The sequence below is a fragment of the Channa argus genome, chromosome 19 (assembly GCF_033026475.1).
Source record: "Channa argus isolate prfri chromosome 19, Channa argus male v1.0, whole genome shotgun sequence".
NCBI lineage: Eukaryota > Metazoa > Chordata > Actinopteri > Anabantiformes > Channidae > Channa > Channa argus.
The window spans coordinates 4,872,915-4,894,065 of record NC_090215.1 but is presented as its reverse complement, the minus strand read 5'-3'; the positions used below and the strand labels follow the sequence as shown (position 1 = coordinate 4,894,065).

General features: G+C 38.3%; 1 protein-coding gene across 1 annotated transcript in view; it reads left to right on the top strand.

Annotated features, from left to right (window-relative positions):
* Positions 1–21,151, top strand: part of kcnh2b (potassium voltage-gated channel, subfamily H (eag-related), member 2b) — a 199,506-nt gene that overhangs the window by 41,712 nt on the left and 136,643 nt on the right. The window lies entirely within an intron of this gene.

Genomic DNA, 21,151 nt, shown 5'->3' with positions numbered 1-21,151 from the left:
TGTCTTTCTTTCCCAAATAAAATAACTTTGGTGGTGGAGCAACAGTGCTCAGCACTAAGCTGCACTTTTAATGTAGAGTTGCATCTGTAGGGATGTTGCTACTAACCAATAAATATTGGTTTATTGGTGAACTTCGAACAGTTGTTCTGTCTCTTTACATATTTCCAGATTGATGTAATAATTTTAGGATCAGGGCTATGTGGGACCCAGACTATAATTACTTCCCTGATGGTATAGTGTGATGGCTTAGAACCTAAACAACTTAAGTACCTAAATTTGTGCTGTACTGTCTATAGATCATGTACATTATTTGTTTTCAATGTTGACATGTTGTATGTGGTTTTGGTTGTATTGTAATTTGTATTTGTAATTTGTTCATTTAAGTTTTTGAAAATAATTTGATACCCACACCCATCACACACACTCTTCACACTCCTGCCATCAGGAAAGAGGTTTCGAAGCATTCGGGCCACCACATCCAGACTATGCAACAGTTTTTTCCCACAAGCCATCAGGCTCCTCAACACACAGAACTGAAATAGAACTTAAACACACTGCAAACCGAACTCAGCACATTCTCATCACTCACTACTCATCTCATTCCACCACCACTTATTTATTATTTATTTACTTTTATCATTCTACATTTACTGCACTACACTGTTTACCTGCTGTTTTTTTTGCACATTCCAATGCAATTGCACTTTTTTTACATGCTGGACATTTAAATGCACTATACCGTTTACATGCTGCTCTTTTTTTAACACGCCTAGCACACTTAACTGTACTGTACTGTACTGTAAAATAGTATACAGTAGGTTTACTGGTCGGCACTGTCTTGGGTCTTGTGTCCTGTCCTGTGTTACTTGTGTTGTCTGTCTACACTGTCCGTCTGTACTGTTTTTTCGTCTGCACTGTTTGCACTTGGTTGCACTCGATGCACTTTACTATAGCTTGTGTTGTTTGTAGCACCTTGGTTTTTGGAGGAACGTTATCTTGTTTCTACTGTGTACTGTGTGCCACTGTGTATAGTAGAAATGACAATAAAAGCCACTTGACTTGACTTGACTTGACTTGACCCTTTACATCACTGTTGCACTTGCACTGGTTCTTATGTAACACACGACATTTGTTTCTGTGAGCTGCAATGGTCAGTAATGTAGTTCCACGCTTACTTTTATTGTGAGTGTAAAAGTATGTGTCAAGCCCGGGGGAAGCGTGTCCAGAAAAATGCGTCCTAGTATCCATTTTCATTTGTATGGATCTCTGGAACTCAACCCTCTGTAAAGAGACAGCGAGCCATAAAATGCATGGCTGGCTAAAAGTTTTTGAGGACATTTCATGAAAAACTTTTCACAGCTTGCCATATATTCTCAGGAAAATGAGGTATTGTCAGACAATACTTCATTCTTCTTTGGGTCTGACTTGCTAACACGTTCCCGCTACTGAAGCAAATCTGGATAAGCCATTAAAAGTTTTTTAACTGCAGTACTAAAATTGGAGTTTTCTGGCCAGTATTATCTCGCCCCATGTCTACTGTCCAAAAAGCTGGAGGACATTGCCTGTAAAGATTATATCAGTTGTTAGCCAGCGGCAGCATATTTGATACTGAAGCAACACAGGAGATGTACGTGATAACTGTGGAAAACACACTTGGCTCTTCTAAAGCTTGGATGGAATAGATTATCACACAACCATTTTTATGATTTTATTATGAAAGTAAGGTGATTGAACTACTACTTATGGAAAAATCTAATCAAATTAAATACAGGCTATGATAAATGTGCTCAGTTACTCCGTTTGAAGGTAATAACACATTAGATTTCCAGCCATACACACTAATGTAATTCACCACAGAACAATTGTTCACATTAGCAATAGAAGGTAACTATAATCATGACCTTTATTCTTGATTATACAATGGACAAAGTACATTTCTTGAAGCATGTTTAACGTTTGAAGACATAAGGAAATAATTTTAACAACAAGTGAAAGAAAGTTTAGCAGAAATCTTTTTTTTAGTACAGTTTATATTATTAAGCCACTTCGAACACTGTTCCCTCCCTTTTTTGTATTTATTGAATTATAACTGTGGCATTATGGTTATTATCTGCATCTCAATATAGAAAATAGTTATTTATGGCCAAACTTAAAAGAGAAACTTTGTACCTGAGAGTCCTTAAAAACTTTTGATAATATTCTGTACTCACAAGACGACTCTTTGGGGGTTTATTTAACTGAATACCTTCACTTTCTATAGTTGGCCCCTGGATTTTCGTGGAATCCAGGATTCTCATGGATTCGGTGACTTTGTCTGTGTCCTGTCCTCCTGAGTATCCAGCTGACGAGCGCATGTCTAGTGGTTTGCTGATGTAGCTTTCATGCTCTTTCCCAGCTAACGTCAGCCTTTGGGGAGCAGGGATGAAGCACTTAGATTGATCCCACTGGTGACAGGACCATGTGAAAGGTTAATCATGTCACACCTCAACGTGCAGCCGTGTCTCTTTAAAGTTAAATACCTATAGAAGAAAACTGCAAATGTGAATAAGTAATGAGTATGTTTTTTGAATGAAGTGCTACATTTACAAACAGAAAGTCAGTTGTCAGGAGATGGTTGGTGTGTGGGAAGCAGCACGGTGGTGGAGTGATTAGCGTTGCATGCATGGATGGGTAGATGGATGGTTGGGCTGGGTGGTGCAGGTCTGTCATTCAGTAGACCCCCAGTTTGACTCCAGAGTCCTATGTGAGGAAACCACTTACAGTAGGGTAGGATTAGATAGGATTGTGGTTTTTTTTTTTCAAATCAAACACTTACATGTTTAAACCAGCCCTTGATTATTCTCTTACCCTAACCAGCTGCTGAGTGACTTAACACAACCACAAAAAGTTAAATGAAGCTGTAATCAGATAAATTGGAAGTTGTATTGCAAGGATCTCTAATATGGCAAAAAGAAAACTGGTTGTTTTACTGTAAGATTGGATATTTTAGGGCATAAATATATGTTGTCAGTTAACATTTTATTTATATCTTCTGTATCAGCGTATTTTCAACTTGCCATTTACATTACATGTCAACATATCTTCTTTATGTTCATAGAAAATGTAATGTGGCTGCAGTTATGTTGCTGAGAAAAACATATTTGCATTTGCAGTTGTAGTTGGTAGTTATATAAATACAATTTGTAGCAGACAGCATTGAAAGGTGACATTCAATACGCAATCACACACAAACAGAAACATTAAGAAGTGCATGAATACCATGTACATTCACACAAGAACATGCACCTGCATCATGATCATACTCATTCTTTTCTGTCTGTTAATATTGTAATTCTATAAACAGGTCAAGCCGTGGTTTTCATCTCTGACTTAGACCTACCACAGCTTTTGGTCCTGCACTTATTCATCTGCACCTCATTATATTAGCAATAAATAAACCCTCTTATCAAAAAGTGACTTACCTTTGAATTTTAAATTAGCTGAGTAGACAACTCATACTAATTGATGTTTTTCAAACGGATTTAGCTGAGGTTTGGTTTAATGCTTACACCTCCATGTGTCCCAGTGCTGACCATTGAAAACTTCCATGTCTCTTTGTGCCGTCTCATTAATCTTTTTCTCCTCTCTAAGTCTCTGTCAAAATCTCTCTGCCAAGCTCAACTCTACAAAGAGTGTCAAAGCAGAGGAGGCCAAGAAGAAGGACACTCTGAACTTAGAAGGAGCCCAAGGTTAATATGTTACTGCTCTGTGTGGCCTCCCAGCAGAAACTGACTCTCCTACATCTTGGTTTGAGTAGTAGTGTATCACACGACAGCTAAAGGTAACAGAACAGACAACTGAGATGTTAAAAGATACAGAGAGAGTACAGGAACACAAACACACAGTGTATGGCCTTGACTTGGCCTGTTTGGTCTGGTTAGCACTGTAATGATGAGGTACCATGCTGATATGGTGGTAATCTCATAAGGATCAGGGCACCTGAGGCCCCATGCAGCCTGGGGACTGTGTTGAGATGTGATTATGACGTGCACATTAGCACAGACATTAACTTGTATTTATGCTTGCATCTAAAATAAGAGATGAAGTGAGTAATTAACTGAAATTAACCCATGTACCGTGTGATAGTATGTGTATGTGTATACAGTACATTACAACAGCCAGGTGTATGTTTGTATACACACGTACTGTGTATTTGAAGACCATCAGCCAGCATTTATTCACATGTGGCAGATCCTCAGCCAGCATCTGCTAATGACAGGCCTGGTTATAATTAGGATGGCCATTAAAACTCCTTCATTATTCAATTGATTGGAATTTATGTCCCTTCCCGTCCTCTCTTACTGTCCCTGCCTTTATCTCTGTTGCAGTCGAGTGCAATCTTTCACATTCAACACAAATGTTGCAGCGCCTGATTCTAGTGTGAACAGTTGAATATTGTGTTTGTAGATGTCAGAAAACACATGTGAATGTGTCATAGTGTGAATGTGAAACAGGTTGCTGCTGGAACTGAGCTGGCATGTTTACACACCCTTGCTTGGATGAATAAAGGTTAAAATAAAATACAATTCTCCATCTGCTGCAACATTTCTTGGTTATTATTCAGAAGCCTTTGGTTCATCCTCACAGATGAGCTTGGTGGGAGGTGGACGTCATTCATGCTGTTCTTTTACACACTTTGTCTCTTTTATTTAGGTCTTAAATTCTGTTCATTTGTATCTGCCTCTGCCTCTTTACTACAGCCTCCCTCATTGTCCTGACTACTCCTTGATTTGTAGTGTGCCACCATTCTACTTTGTTATCCTCCTGGTTTCTGCCTTCTGACCTTCATACACAGCTGTTTTCTCCATTGCTTCCTCCACTCCATCACATATTCTATTGCACTTTTTATTTTTTGGCCCTTTTCGTCCAAACTCTCTTCATTTCAAGGAGTGTGGAGGTGGGCGACTCTCCTTCAGTGCGATTCTCATTGTTTGTGCTCATATTATTTGTTGTTTTTATTTTGTTTCTCTTCTTGACTTTTTCTCATATTCACGTCTTGTTTTGGTTTGTTTTCATCCTGCTCACCCAATTTTTTCTGGCTTTCATCTTTTTATGTAATGTGTGGACGTGTGAGGCTCAGTAGCCCCGGTTTAATTGAGGATAATGGTTGTGATGTGGTAAAAGATAAGCTACATTTTATTGCAATATCCTGCTGTTGATGGTGAGTTATCTACTTTGTCTGCCCATTCCCTCTTTAGCTAAAATGGTTTTTTGGTGACCTAGAGTATAAATGAATGGTTGGTGTAAAATTAAAATGCACAATAGACTCAACACACTTTCACTTCTCCAATCAACCTGGCATCCACATGCATGTACATCACATTTTGGGGTTATATTTCCATAGTAGTTGATTCTTCTTAACTGAGATCTATTGGACAGGTACATATTGACACTTACACAAATTAGAGCTTGGGTCTTAAGAGGTTAAATTTTTTTGGAGCTGTCGTACGAGTTTGACATAACATTGAAAAATCATGGTGTAATTTCTCTCCACTTACATTTCTTCCATCCTCATGACCAGGCAGTCTGTCTGTCAGCTTCAGTAAAAGCAAGTAAAGTAAAATTGCAACTACTGACAGACCTCTCTCAGCAAGATTTACCCTTTGTTGCCTCCCAGTCCTCCATCATAGCAGCCGCTGGTAGAAAGGTCACTACAATAGGTTATTCCAATAGAATCACTAGATAATGTGCCTATTCAGTGGATAATGCACTTTACACGTTCCTGTATTGAGTGCTCGTCATTGTGCAGTAGCAGCCAGGAGAATTTTTAGTTCATGGTTACAACTATAACAAGGATGTTATCTGATGTATGGAACAGAGGAAATAACATTGCATTGTGACCAGCAACATAAGGGCCTATTCAGAAGGGTGTAACCCTACCTGCTTAATCAGAGGGGTTTGGTGGTGTGTGTGTGTGTGTGTGTGTGTGTGTGTGTGTGTGTGTGTGGCAGGGGGGCTAATTTGCTTTGGGTACCAATAAGGTAGAAAATATTAGTGTTTATTATTTACCATTTTTTACCTGACTGGTTCCAGGTGCCAACGTGCTAATTTTTACATTGCAATCAGGACAAACAAGCGTTATCTTGATTACATTTTCTTAAGATGTCAACTTAATTTGTACTTTTTATCCCTTTTAATTATTTAAAACTAAAGTTATTAAAAACAATAAATAAACTCATAATTTGCAAATATTGAGGAATCACTGAAAGAAAAATTTTGCCTACATGTGAAAATCCAGGATAATATGATATTATCCCTTTTTTGAAACTCATTCATTTGATTGATTGCGGTCAGGCCTGAAGGGTTTTTTTTAACTTGCAAATTGTGTGCTATACTTTGACAATTACACCCAGGTAATGAAAAAAAAGGATTGAGTTTCAGCTGCCTGAGATGTGTTTGGATCTCATAGACATGTGATTAAATGTAAAAAAAAAATAAGGACAAATAGATATACTTAAATAAAAGGGGGATTGGCTTTGCTGAACCTAGTGTGAAGTTGGCCTGTGTGTGTTAGGATTCAGCTCAGTTAAAGACAAATAGAACGTGTGTGTCTGTGTGAGAAATGTGAGACTGACTTTCTGATTGATGATATTAGGCTTACAGTTACTATGGCTGCCACCAGAGCTCTACAGACACCCTGCTTAATTAATAGGAAGCAGAGTCACTCCATTTATTCTTTATGTCAGCTTTCCAGTAGATCTCTTTGCAATGGCTCAACAGTGAGGCCAAATGCTGCTGCTTTGTGTCCCAGCTGTGATCCATCACTGACACTGGACAGTCAGCAACAGTAATAACTTTCACTGGTTTCAAAGTGTCTCTCAGTTGTTTGTTGTAATTTCTGTTGTGTTTATCGTTTTATCCACTTTTCGTATTCAATCTCCTCTTTCTATCTCTCACACACATGGAAATTTGCATTCCACATGTTTACACGCATCCTCTTCCTCTCTAGCTCACATATCTCTCTAGCTCTAATAGCTTACATATAGGTATAGTCTTCTCCTTGCTGCATGTCCCTTACACTCAGCACTTAGTACCAAACACAGAGCTTGGTATTTATTATACACAAATTTACACAAATTCCTGCAATGCAATGACAAAAGCCACAGCACTGTCCATGTGTTGCTGATCCCTTTGTACTAAGCACAAACTGATTCCATTAGCACCTCTAAAGCTGTCTATTTGTAATCCATGCATGCAGAATCGTGTGTTTGCCTACATAAATAAAATAGTAGTAGGGCTGTGCAAACAATCCAATTTTGATTTCAATTACGATTATGGCTTCCTAAGATTTAAATACAAATTAATCGAGATAAAATAATGCAGCTTCCAGTTTCACGACGATGCCCTTGTTTTGTCTTGTGTTATAAATCTAGTTCACCCTTCTTTACAGCGGTGCCCTTTCGCCCTTTTTATTACTTTATATAGTTTTGATAGTTTTTCAGATGAGAAAATAACCATTTAGATCTAGAATATGTGGGCAGTTTATCGAAATATTGGCTATTTGGGATATTGTTCCCATGTTTTCAGTGACGTAGGAAACGGTTGTCATCTTAGCAGCTCTCAGACTGAGAACTGAGGTGACCCAGTCAGTATTCTGTCCTCTCTTGGCAAGTCAAGTAGTAATTTATTACTAGCTTCGCTGTCTGATGCATTTTTATGCATAACATATATACATTTTGATTAGTTCTTTCAGACAAAATCTGGGCTCATTAAATATAATCATGATTAGGTGTACTGACTTTCAAATGCCACCCAGCAAGCGCTGAACTCACCTCCGTCACAGCACTGGCACTTTGGTTTGAACACTTTCTGGTTCTGTCTCCCACCCACCTAACAAATGTAATTTCTCAACTGTAATAAATTGATCTAGCCATCAAATTCTAGCAGAGCTACATTTTTATCTTCAGACAATATCCTTTCATTTGGAGAATTATTGATTTCGGGCATAGCAAGTAGTTTATTAGAAGGTGCTTAAATGAAATAATATCTGCAGCATTACAACAAGCCTGACACTCTATCAACTGAGCCCCTGCTGCAGCCCATTATTATTGATAATAATTATTATTGGGGGTTAGTTATTTAAGGGTTAGTCCCTAGAACTTAGACCTGGAACTGTTTGCTCTGAACGAGACTTCTAGTTCAGCAAAAGATTCTAGACAACAACATGGTTCACCTGCAGGAAATGCCAGTTTGCATTGTGTCACAAAGTGAGGCAGTTTCATTAGCACAGAAGAAAAGATCAGCAAACAGATTCTTTACATTAGATCAGTAGCAGACACTAATTTGGGTCTGGATAGGGCTTGTTATACAACAAAGTTGGACAAAATGTTTTAAGAGGCGCAGCGTGGCCATCTTGGCAGATATGCAGGGGTCCTTAGTCGGGTGAGAGCAGAGAATCAGACAGAGGTAAGAGTAAATTTTAGCCCTTTAGGCCAGTGAGTAGTAGGAGTTAACAGATAAGTTTAGGGTCGAGTCAGAAAAAACAAGTTCAATTTCCCTTTTCTCTCTTTCGCTACAAAAACATCAAGGACAATATAAATGCTCCACTGTTGTTTTACAACGTCACATCAGATTAAATATCTGCACCTGAAAGTGCAACAAAGTCATCAGAAAAAGAAAGAAAACCCACCAGTAAAGACTTGTATGAAATGTATTATGAATTATAAATAAATGTATGAAATGTATTATTCCCTAAGCCAATGAGTAATCAGGTTAAATACTAGTAAATATATTGATATATCATTTTTGGCATAATCAAGCAGCCCTATATAGTAATTTTATTGATGTATATTATGTGAGCATCAGAAGCTTGTTGTTTACCTGCTGTCTGGCTCAGATGGAAGCTGGACAAGCCTCGACAAACCATCTATTTATGGCAGTATTAGGCAAAATCATTGCTTTCGTTTACCTCTTCCATCAGTTTTTAATTAAGATGCAGTCCAAAAGATAACATCAATCACTATATCCCCCAAATGCACATTGAAAAGATGTGCAGACAGACTGCAATATCAGTGTTTTGTCTTCCTGTAGCTGGTAACAGTGTCAGTCATTTTTTTGGAGTTTCACACCCCTCCCTCATATCACTGTTGGCCTCCCCAGCTGTTGTGATGTTTGTTGGACGTGTGAAAACTTTAATAAGATCCAAAGGGAAAACTGCAAGGACAGAAACAAGGGGAGAAAACCTGGTGTGTAGGAAAGTGATGGTGTATAATCACTTTATGTGTGTGTTGTCTGGAAGTTTTCTTTGTTTCACAAATGAGGGGCTTTACAGTAGGACTTGTAGTGGTCAAGCCTCCATCTTTCTCCCACACATACAGTCTGCAGCCTAGAAATAGGGTGATGTGTTATTTATTAGGGGTTCAGGCCCTGTACACCATAGTTGTGTTGACCCCATAGTAATTTATTTGACACTGATTTTGAGAGCTATGGTTTGGTTCCCGTTGTGTTCCAGCATACTGTTTATTGGCCATCAGGAAGATGAGAGTGGAGAGATAAGGAACAGGAAATCGCTCACTACAGGTTGATTAGTGAACAAGCAATTCATTTGAAAACATTTCTGCTTTGTAGATTACATGATATTAGTACTGATTTAGGGTGCGTACAAAGAGTTTGCTGCCTCTGCTTGGATTGTCAGACAACAGCTGCTTTGAAAGCTCTTCACGACACAGCTCATTATCCCGATTCGGTGTTTTGTTTAGTTTTTTCAGCCCAGACTCATATTTGGACAGTTTACAATGCTGTACTGATGTTCTGCTGATATATTGATAATAACAAAAAAGACTAAACAGACCTAGACAAATGCAGACAGGCAAACAGATACAAACAATATATCTTGAGGGGAAATACACAGTCTATTTCTATTCAAAGGGAAGAGTGGAAAATTAAAACGTTGGTGTGAGGCAGGTGCTGGAGCTTAAAGAACGAACAAATCCTTCGTCTGATCTATTTTGCAGTCAGCAGCTTAACATATCAGAGGTTGATGTGCAAGACAGTAAGTAAGTTATTGTTTCTACATGAAGCTTCACTTTGTCTGACTAAGCTTGTTCAAGGCAAAGGAAGAGTTGCACACTGCATAAGACAACAAATAGTAAAAAACTAATTTGCGGTTGGACAGCTTACAAAACACAGACATAATGGTTATACACTAATATTGCACCACAGAAATCTAATTAAATGTGACCCTCTTCTGTGTATGACAAGAAATGGATGATTCAGAAAAAGACAGGAGAAGCAAACCGAAAAGACATTAAACTGTATACTAGGAGTAACTAATCATAATCTGCTTTTAAAGCCCTTGAGCAGCTCCAGCCAGGAGTATGTTGCATCGACGGGGTTTGTGATTGAAGTGAGATGACAGATAATGTGATGTGTCGCAGCAGTAAAAAGGACTTTTTCCCAACACGCATTACAGCTGTTTTGATGAGCTGGTGTGGTCGGTACCTCAGACTGTGTGGCCTCTTCTCTTCTTGCTGTACTGTCCTCTATATTCCCAGCACTTTTCTGATAAGACTCAGTGATCTGGCTCACTTTTACTGAAACATTTTTAAATGAACTAATGAATGTTGATGTATCATTAATCTGTCAGGACACAGTAGAGTGGTTAAAATCAGCTCTACCAATACTGTTGGCTTTACCAACAGTTCAGACTCCGTTCATGCTCTGTTTATAGTTACCATAATCAGTATTTTTAAAACACCTTTTCTTAGTGGAGTACTTTTTACTAAAATGTACTTTACTTTTACTTGAGTAAAAGATGGAGTGGAGAGTTTTTTTGGCCTATACTTGCACTTTACCTTGAGCATTAAGTTTGTGTAATTCTAACACCTCTGCACACAGTGTGTCACATTTTCCTGTGTAGCTGCAGACTGCTCAGAGCAACCACACTCAACCTGTCCTCCATTAAAGATCAAGTTATGTTGGTTTTTGTGTTTCCACATTAACATTCTACTGACTTTGACAGACTGTATGCAACTTGTTACAGTGTGGTACCTCTTACCTCTAATCCTTCTTTGCCTATAAACAGTGTAGTCGGGTTGAAGTCTGTTTCTTTATCGGCTTGCAAAGAGCCAACATGACAATAGCAAGTTCAATTCTGGCTGTGTATCAAACTAAAAGGTAACATTAGTTAGCAGCTGCTAACAAATAGAAATGTTCATAGCTAGTTACACTGGATATTTTACAGTAACAGGGATGATCACTAAAACGGGAAGCTTCACTGCAAATGCTTTCTACACCCAACATTTTTGAATTTGTCCAGTCACTGACTGTCTAACTAATTTGATTGACAGGCTGTAACTTAAGTCTGTATTATATGATAAAAAGACAGAAGTCTTCAGAAAACTGAAGTCTGAAAATTAATGTTTGCATTAAAGTAAATATTAGCACAGGCCAAAAGTCAAAAATATGTAAATACACCTAGTCGAAGATAATCTGGATAAGAAGCCGACTGACAGATGCTTGTTCTTTCCAAATAATATAAATGAGACACCAAATTCAAAACTGCTCTGGCCTTTTCCGTACTTAACTGGAAAGTTGGATATTAACAGTTCCAGCTACAATTACTGAACAGAACAAAAATGAAACCTCCAATGAGGTTTTATAGCACTAAATAGGCTTGATAATTCATGAGAACCTCAGAAATGCTGCAAAAATACTTCTAAATGCTGTGTAAATATGTTTCAACGTGTCTTTATAACTGAGGTATAGCATAATGTGCAAATGTACTATGAATGTAGCTGGTAATATGTTTTCACATAACCACACAGTCCCAGTCCTGTATATAAGGCTTAATGTTTAAAATGCACATTTCCTGAGCCTACTTCTACAGTCCTGTGAGCCCAGGACAAGAAAAAACTGTCTTTGAGTTGTATCTATTGTGTCTTTGTGGCAGTAATTTGGGGCATTTAGTTTTCCTTCCTTCTTTCTGTCTGTATATTTTATTTCTTACTGCTGTTCCTTATTAACCTCTGCACTTCTGCATCATTCTTCAATGTCTTTTCTCTCTCGCTCCCTATTTGTCCTATTTTGTCCATTTTTCTGTCCATCTCAGTTTTTTCACCCACCTCTCTCTCTACCTCTTACCCCTCCCCCTTTGTTCATTCTGTTATGAACCAGCCAAGGGCTAGTAAGCTCAGTTAAAGTTACAGGTCTACTCCTCCTTCTCCTCTCCATGCTAATTTACAGCCGCCTAATATTTCACAGCTGATAAATCATTTAGACACTGGCGCCTCTTCTCTTGGGTTTTTTGTCATTCTGATGCTGGCCAGGATACAGTTTTTGTGTTGGCACTCTGGTTGACATTGGTTCCATTTTCAGGATGACTGCTTCCTCTAATGATGGTTTTTCATTTGTCATAAGCGTCGGGATCAATTTGCACTTGTTTATAATGACTGGCAGTTTCATTCATAATTTTTTTAAGTACTCGTTCACAATTCACACTCCTTCTTTTCACAGTCCACTCATTTTTCTGGTCTCATTGTACAAAAACTGGCGACCTGCTCTTGCCATTTTTTAATATCTGTACTTTAAGAACAGTTTTCAGTCAGCTTTCAATGGCTATCTTCACCTTCAAAGATGTGTTTGTGCCAAAAATGGTAAATATGGATTTTCTGCATACAGCAGTCAAATGTTGATTAAATATACATATATAGAACTAAAGGTTAATGTGATGGATTTCATGAAGTGTGATGGATGCAGTGCACTTGTGAAGTAGCTGTGAGAGCAGCTGCTGGTTTTACAATAGAAGCTGTTTCACTCAGGTTGCAACTATAGAAAAACTGAGTCCACTCTGATTTTCTATCTGTGTTACGGAGCAAAGCCTCTTGACTTAGAAACAATCCTAGTCTTTACACACAGCAGTGATATTGGGACGCCGGTTTCCCCCCAGAAAGCATACAAACCGACAATAGCAAGTTTAATTTTGTCAACATTTGAATTGACAGAATTAACGTTTGTTAGCGACAGCTGATCTGAGCTGATTTGTCACTTTGAGAGTTTGTTTTTTATTTCATGACATTGTGCAGGTATTTCCAACATTGCAAGTGGAAAAATCATTGAAATCATGACAATTTCACACTGAAATGCAGGCACTGTCTACATAAGAGGATTATGAGCATTGGACAAAAAGGTAGTGAATATTTGTATTTGTGTTATATTGTTTTATAACTCTGTCTTCCCTCTCTTCCATTGCTACATTCAACTTCTACATATCATTTTATGAAGACTTGAAAAGGCAGCTGTCCAATTTGTTTTACTGTGTCTGTGATAATCTTAAGTCACTGTTGCTTTCAATTGTCTTAGAGACGTTCAAATTGCATTGAATTTCGAAGCGGCTGTCTTATTGCCTGGAATGACTACGTCTGGCCTGGTGTGATTTTCCACATAATGAGACGTGTCTCATTGCCAGTAGCTGACTGCAGCACTGCCATCAAAACCACAGAGGGATTGTAAAGGCTCACTGAGTCACCAGCTAATTTAAACTTCTGTTTTTAAGTGATCAGCGTAGGTGGTGTCCCCCGTCTTTCATGTCAAGTACCAAAAGGAAAAAGAGCTTGTTCATATGGTTTAGTCTACACTAAATTCAACAGAAATCACAGGATTAATATATCTATTGTTTCTAAGCAACATGTTTGTGTTTTGTTTGTGATTAAACAGTAAAGCTGTTCCTGTAACACTGATACACACTCACTGAAGTTATTCCACTGAAATTCGCTTGTATGACCTTTAGAATATGGTGGATTTGTTGAAAGACCTGCACTGATATTGAACTTGCTTCTTTTGGATCTAGTTTGTGTAGTACATGTAAATAAATGCTAATAAACCTCCTAATATTAAAATATGTCATCTTTTTCTAGCTGAAAACTGTCTCCAGATGACATCACTTGGAGGAACCTTCAGTTCTCATTATGTCATTTGGTTGTTTATACTATGGAGGTTGTAATCATGGTCAACCCGCTTTTCCAGAGCTCCTCCAGATGACATCATCTGAACAGCTAATGATGAAAAACTCCTCCTGGTGGTGTCATCTGGAGGAGTTTTTCAACTAGAAGCAAAGACGTGTTTTAATACATTAAAATTGGTAAACTTGCCCTTTAAGCAAGCAGCACATATTTACATGAACTGGATTCACATGTTTGCCTGGCACTTACACACCCGTAAACGTTAGCCAGTGTTTTTGCTTAAGCACCATTTGAGTACAAGTAATTGAATTTTGCTTGTTACATCACATCTGTGCAAATAAATCTTAGCTGACACAGCGGCTCTGGCGAGTGTGTTTGGACAGAGACAGGTAATTGAATGAACGGTGGACTCCTATTAGTATCCCAACAAATATGTTTAGATGGCTGTCACCCAGAGACAGGGGATTTATTTATCACAATGTGTAGGGGGAAATAATTTGGCATTGATGCTGTGGCTGCTATACAATACAATAAGTATTGGTATCTAAGTTTTGATGGGTTGTGAGAAAGCTTTGGATACTGATGATATTAAAATGCTTAAATGCTTTTCTATGTGCTTTTGGTTGAACTGGAGATTTTTATCTTTACCAAAGTTTTTGTCTTCACAATAACACTTCTGCATGTGCTGCATTTTTAGTTGTATACATGACATGACAACCTAACAGGTTTCACTACAGAAAAGCTGGTCTGCTACTTTATTCAGGTATTTTATTTATGTCCTTGAGATTAGCAGTCGTAGATACAGTTGTTTGCAAAAGGCAAGTTAAGAGAAAAGACATATGAACCTTGTGCCAAACAGAACTTCTTCAATTTTTAATGTGCTACTGTTACTTTTAATTTTATAAGAAAAGAGAAAATTATTACTATTCCATTCAAAATTGCAAATTTTTGTGATTGTTTGTTGCCTAATTTGAGTTTACGTCATCCCAAATTAACAACAGGAACAAAAATCCTCCGAAAAAACCTATGTGTTCTCCATTCATAAATGGAACCCGATGATGAGGAGGTGGTTTAATTTCTTACTTACTTTCTATTCCTTCTGATTCTGCACATTTCTCAGGCATCAATTTAAAACCTTTTATTTTACCAACATACTTAAGGGGCTGTTGCATACTATTACTATTCAGTACATTCTAATTTTAACCACACGTGGTAGAAATGGTAATTGAATTGACCTCATACTGGTAAATTGTCATTTTATGGACATGTGGTCGCTGCCATGTGTGAGCAGTTGCTTCAGTTGTTACCGGGTCTGTGAGAATTTGCTGTAAACTTTCTCTTTTCTGCCTGAACGGCTCACTGCAGCCTGTTTCTCCTCACTGACTCAGCCTCTGTCCTTGGTGCTGAATGCACTCAGAGGAACTTGGCTCTGTTTTCAGAGCTCTAGATCTGTTCACATTGGAATCACTTAAATCACGTCTTTGCTTATTCAGTTTTTTCATGACATGACATTTCATGTTTTTTTCAGCTATTTTGCAGAAACAGAACAATTTAAGATTATAACTATTATTTATATATTTTATATACTTCTGGTATAACTTTAACACGTAAACTCATTAAGGAGAGACATAGGAAGTGATTTTAAAAGTTATTATTCGTTTTATGGTAAAGTAAAAATCTGATCAGCTCAGAATACACTTAGCTACAGTGATTATTTATTTATTTATTAAATTGTTTTGTAGTAATGTGGTGGCAGACATGTATCCAAGTAGCCTCATCATATGAATTTCCCAGCTAATGATATTTGGCTAATACAGGAAGTGAGGCTTATGCAGCACTACAGGCATAATGACATAATATATCACTTTTGTGAATCTCTGCTGTGGGCAGTTTTAATAGGAAAATGTTTGGAAGAGACTTTTGCGTTAGAAGCTTTTACACTCATAATTTGGCTTCAGCCAATGGAATAAATAAAAATACTGCCATGTTTACATCTGTCCCTGTGTGTCCTTGTCTCCATCTTTTCCTGTATTTCCTCAGACAGATGTAACATTAAATCTCCATCCTACATGTCCTATCTGTAAGGTACAGTATGTGTGTGAGAAGAGATCAAGATAATTATTGTTCCTATTCCGCAGTAGTGTACTGTTTCAAAGTGATATAAATTTCACTGCTAATCCTTAGATGGGAGGGAGGAAGATCAGGTGTAGAGACAGAGGGAAGAAGGAGAGAAAGGGGGAGAGCTGTGTTATACAGTGTAAGGATTGAATAAGACAGCATCTGGCTTCTCCTGCCTCACTGTGAAGCTCAAGTGTGTGTGTGCTGTCTGTTGGATACCACTCTGTCATTATATGCTTATGTTGGTTAGCTGCTATCACAAAATCATACCAATTCTGCAGTGTTTTCATTTGTCTGACATGTGGTAGGATGGTTTGGCAGTGTTGGTTACAACCAAACCAAATTCAGTAAAAAGTCTACAATTGATATAGTTTTCAAAAACCCTCTTTGTTACTTTATGTGCATATAATATGTGTGATGCAGACTTGCTGAATCTCATCTCACTCCATTCCAATCTCATTCCCACTTTTAGTGACCCAGCTCATAAAAGAGACTTTTCTAGGACAAAACATGTCAGATGGTACTTTTTTAAATGCACCTGATGATGGCTGCCATGCAAGTTGCTGACCTGACCATCTGGGAGCAACTTGGGGTTCAGTATCTTGTCCAAGATAACTGGGGATCGAGCCACTGACATCGTGGTCTGTGGACAACTGCCTTAACTCTGAGAGAGAAAGTCATGACCCATGTTTAAGAGCTGTAAGTCAACAATTTGAAAGTGTCACAGAATTCCTAGACGATTCAGGATCATTCAGAGTGGGGGGTGGGAAACCGAAGCATATTTATATTCCTGTCACAGTCGTTTGGATTCATCATATTTTAACAGCTGTTATTCAAATATAAATGATCATCTCTCCCTAACTTTTATTTGTGAAAATACATGGGGGCTAAACAACTTGCTACTTCTAACCCGTTAAACCGATAAAACTTTAAATGACATCATGTAGCAGCAGTGTAGAGTGTTGGAGCTGCCGGCTGTCTGCCTTCATTTCCCTACTTGTTTATGTCCCTTAGTAATACACTGTTTCTAGAGCTCCCTGTCTAAAACCACTAAAGCTACTGACTCTTGTGCTAAGTAAGATGAGGTTGCTAGGCAACATATGCTGTGCAGTTTCAACCCGTTTGCAGCGTGTTTGGTAGTATTGCAGAGGAACAATATCATGTTCCAAAGAGTAAAGTGCAGATCTAAATGCTACCTAAAAAGTTTCTTTCCTCTATGTTGAAAGTTTATTCAGACCATCTGTCTTGCATCTTGCAGGGGAGATCAGCAACTGTCAATCTCTGTCTGGCTTCCAGCTTCATCTCCTCCATCATGATGTCAGCTCATCATTAATGATCTCTCCTCTGCCTCTCCTTCCCTAACTGAGTCCCAATGGTGGTCTTGTCAGGATGAGACAGAAATGAGGAAGCAGAGATGCATGTACAGTATGTGTGTGCTGTTGAATCTTATATTACTTCAAAGTTTGTCTTTAGGGTTTTGTTTTTCTTGTGTGTCAAGGACCATGGCAGCAGGGTGTTGACTATACGATACTAATGGCTCAGATGCATCCCTGACTTGGGACTTTACTAATGGACCAGAGCTCCATTAAGCATTCATGCTGTCCTTATGAATTCACCCCAGTAATAGGACACCCATCACGAATCTATTTCTCTGCATCATGACCCAAGGGCAGGTGGTGATGGTTGGCAGGTTGCCACTGAAAGCCTGCAAGCTCTATTCAGGACGAATCACCATAGGGCTGTTTAGGGCACTGTATCACTAAAAGTTTTGCAGTATTGGTAGCGATACCTTGACTCCAGTACGTATTACTAATCCAAATCAAATTTAACAAAAAGAAAATCACATTTTACTACAGATCTTTGCCTTTTAAGCTCCTTGGGATTTTTACTTGCTCAGAGCCACAACGTGGTTTAAATTGTCAGTTTACCCTCAAAAACTGACAACTGAGCATCGGCAGACAAAGAGGTTTGCTTCTTGGTCTTAATAGGGAGAACGTTTTCTTAAAGCCCTGAATCGTTCAAAAAGTCAATTCGATCCACTCAGTCTTGTTGATTGGGCTGGTACTTTCATTACTGTGGAAATATCACCATCTATAGGTGCCTCCCTCCTAACATTGATGTTTGGGTTGCTTTGTGTGTGTTGGCTCTTGCCAAGTGTCTTGACAGGTGAGATCTGCTTCGACGTGACTGGAACGTGAGCTTCATTAGGACTGAGCAGAATTACTTGCTAGCTTACATTTAACTACAGAAAAGAATTTTTTCACATTCACATGTTTTAATTTGGAGTTGCATATAAAACACTCACACACTCTGCTTACGTATCTTTGTAGCTTTGGCATCAAAGTACAAGGAATTTTTTACTAGATGAAAGGATCAAGCAGTTTGGTTGATCCCATAATATATTTAAGGTTTGATACCCAGCCTTCGTGCTCTCTGAAGTAAATGAATCCCACTTTGATCTCTTCAGATCCCCGTGATGTGCAGAGGGGCTTGTGGTTGGCTTGTGGCTGGATTATGGTTAGTGAAAATAATTTAAGGGTAAAGTTACGTTCAGAAGCAACATCAGCTAGTTTTAGGCAGTAAAACTTCAAGGTGAGGTTTAGTTAAATGGCCACTTATACAGCACTTTTATCCATAGCGCTTTACAATGTCGCTTCTCATTCACCCATTCACACACTCCCACACTAATGAGGGTGGCTGCTATGCAAGGGGCTCACCTGACCCACCAGGAACAACTTTTGGTTCAGCTTCTTGCTCAAGGACACATAGTACTTTTTTGCCAAAATACATGTGGGACATTGCACATTAACAAACATTATCAACATCAAGGCAAATGTGGGGTTAGTGAAAAAGGGAATTATTACGTCCTGACACAACAAAAAATGACAAATGATAAAAAAACATTCTGGTTAATGAAAAAAGAGATGGGATAGACATTAAGCACTGGTGGGAACCCACCCATCAAAATCACATCGATACATCTTAAGAAGCCGATACAGCAGTCAGCTATAATGTTGCAGCTGATCAGAGACATGATATTTAATGTTATCTCAATTTAAGAATTTCCCATTTCTAGCTTGTTTGGAATAATTTGTACTTGCAGAGGGTTGGTTTTATGTCTTTGCATTTGTATCATTTGCCTAGTTTTTCAGATTGAGGTGAAAGAGAACAGTGTTGTTGAGCCATCTGGGCTTATTTATTAAGTCATATAGTAAAGATCTGAAATCATTGCTCGTTTCTGTTCTTCCTTCCTTGGAGCTGGCTTTCTCCTTTTTGTAAGTCAGACTGTGAGATATTGATTCCCTGTAAGATCAAAGACATGTAATCTCTTTGTTGACTGCTGCTAAAATTTGCCTCCGCACAGTCTCTTTTTATCTCATTTCTTGCTCTATCGCCCTCTTTTTCTGTAACTCCTGATTAGTTAAACTGGCTTTTTGACCAATTTATGTCTGTATACATGCTCAAAATTGAGCAGTTCTTTGGATAGAACATATATTTGTGTATTTGTCTTTTATAAATGTGTATATAAGAGAGGAAACTAATAAAATTGAAAAAAGGAGAATCTGTGGTGAGTTCCAACTTGATCATTCCATTTTTCTGAGCTGTTGTTTCTTTTTCATTGCTATCTTCTCATCCAGATGTTGCTTGCATTTCTTAGGTTGGATTAATGTGTTGTTGTGATTCTGCCAAAACAGGCAGCTACAGTTAAATATAAATGTCGCCGCTGGGTTGGCTAGTTTATTAGATATGCCACAAAATATTTTAAAATTAATAGTTTGCCACTGGATTTTGTGGCAGTGGAAGACAATACATTAGGTTTAGGTATTAACTGTAAGACAGGTGAAACCTGGACTGTATAGGACATTGAAGAACTTACAAAGAAAAGCAATTTTCCTGCTGCGATGTAAAAATGACCATTAATTTGAGACTCTTCTTTTGTTCACATTTGAGTTGTGATAGGTTTAGGTCTTTCAGAACTGTCTTGACTTTCTTGGGCATATGCTTACAGCTGAGTCATATGAACCAGCTATGGCTGATAAAACAGCTCAACTTTTGCAGATACACAAAATAATGAAGTCACAGGAAATGTAAGTTTTCTGTGCATTACACTTGCATGTTAGTGTCTAATCTGTTTGAGTTGCTCCTTCTATGCTTCTCTCATTTATACAATGAGTGTTACGAATATAAACACATTGTGGAAATGTGCCTGTGGTTTCCCTCTAATTAATGAAAGCTGATAGAGGTTCAGTGGTGCTGCACTATGATCTGAATGGCTCACACTCCTTCACAAAGTCTCACCTGGAGTTAGTTCAAAACTCTTTTTTTTTCTCTCTCACACACACACACACACAGACACACACATGCACACACAGAGACACACACACACACAAACAGACACACACACAGACACACACAAGCACATTTGTATTCTTGTTCATGCAGCATGCAGAGAGTCATGTGAGTACAGTATGTTCAAAGTCTAACACAGCAGTCTAACCTTGTATTCTTGCCAAACCTTCATGCCTCTCAGGTCTGTTCTGTATTTCAGGACCACTTCTGCTCAGACCCCCTTTGAAACAGCACAGGCTTTTTCTTTCAGGCTTGGGGAAACAGGCCTGTCTCCTTTTGGCATCTTCTCTTTGCTCTCTGGCAGCCATTAGAGCAGGAATCCTGTGTCTTGTCTAAGATTGTGTTTAGTTGTTACCACCACCATGTTTAGAAGTTGGATGAATTGCACCTGCTACTAAGACATCTGACTGTTTTCCTGTTTCTAACTCATTATGAAAAGAACCTGACCTTCAATCAGGTTTCTCTTCCCCTAGTGCCTCATGTTGAAGAAATTATATGTGTTTGTGTAGACTTGTAGTAATTCATATATTATCTCCTTATTATTACTTTTACAATTGGTTACTGCCTCACTTTATTTGGTAAGTAGACACTATCATTCGGTCAATATTAAACAGTTCTCACTCCAGCCCACAAGAGCAGTGACCCTGCTCATTTTTTAACTATCCCTGCATAACCCACTGCTCATCAACTGGATCAGGTGTGTTCATTCAATCAGAAGCTTGAGGATCCCATCTTAGATTAGGTTG